The sequence below is a fragment of the Equus caballus genome, chromosome 24 (genome assembly GCF_041296265.1).
Source record: "Equus caballus isolate H_3958 breed thoroughbred chromosome 24, TB-T2T, whole genome shotgun sequence".
In the NCBI taxonomy this organism is placed as follows: domain Eukaryota; kingdom Metazoa; phylum Chordata; class Mammalia; order Perissodactyla; family Equidae; genus Equus; species Equus caballus.
In genome coordinates this window covers 22,270,298-22,271,045 of record NC_091707.1, presented here as the reverse complement: position 1 = coordinate 22,271,045, position 748 = coordinate 22,270,298, and the positions used below count along the sequence as shown (strand labels likewise).

General features: G+C 36.5%; 1 non-coding gene across 1 annotated transcript; it reads left to right on the top strand.

Annotated features, from left to right (window-relative positions):
- Positions 1–273: 273 nt before the first annotated feature.
- LOC111770510 (U6 spliceosomal RNA) lies at positions 274–379 on the top strand. The gene has a single exon (XR_002803781.1). It is a non-coding gene; the product is annotated as a U6 spliceosomal RNA (small nuclear RNA).
- Positions 380–748: the final 369 nt, after the last annotated feature.

Below are 748 nucleotides of genomic sequence, written 5' to 3'. Positions count from 1 at the left end.
AAACAGTTGAGTTTGGTATGGTGATGGATGTTAACTAGACTTATTATAGTGATCATTTTGCAACATATACAAATATTGAATCATTATGTTGTACACCTGAAACTAATATAATGTTATATGTCAATTCCATCTCAATAAAAAGTATCCTAATATTAAAAATGATTTAAAAACAATTGAGTTTGGTCACCAAGTTTTCTGAGTTGAGCCATATACTTGTGATTTGTACACTTTTCTATAGTATGCCTAAAATACATACAATTTAAAAAAAAATTCGTGCTCTCTTCAGCAGCACATATAATAAAATTGGAATGATACAGAGAAGATGAGCATGGTCCCTGTGCAAGCTGACAATCAAATTCGTGAAGTGTTCCATATTTTTTTTAAAAAGAAAAAAAACCTCAACCTCACATTCCCCATCAACTACCACCCATCTTTCATTTTCTGTTCTAAGGCAAGCTTATCAAAGATGAACGTGCCACTCTCACTTCTCCATCTGCCACTCCTTCGTTAAGCCACGCTCATTGGGCTACTTGCCCCACCATTCCCTCATAATTGGTCTAGCTACCATCACCAATAACGTTCATGTTGTTAAGCCAACAGACTGGTTTCAGTCCTCATTTTATTTGACTTCTGAGAAGGATTCACCCAGTTGACCTCTCCCTCATTTGACTTCTGTGACTCCCTATTGCCGCAGTTTTCTTGCTACAACCCTTGTCATTCCTTGAGATTCTTTGCTTATTCATCCTCC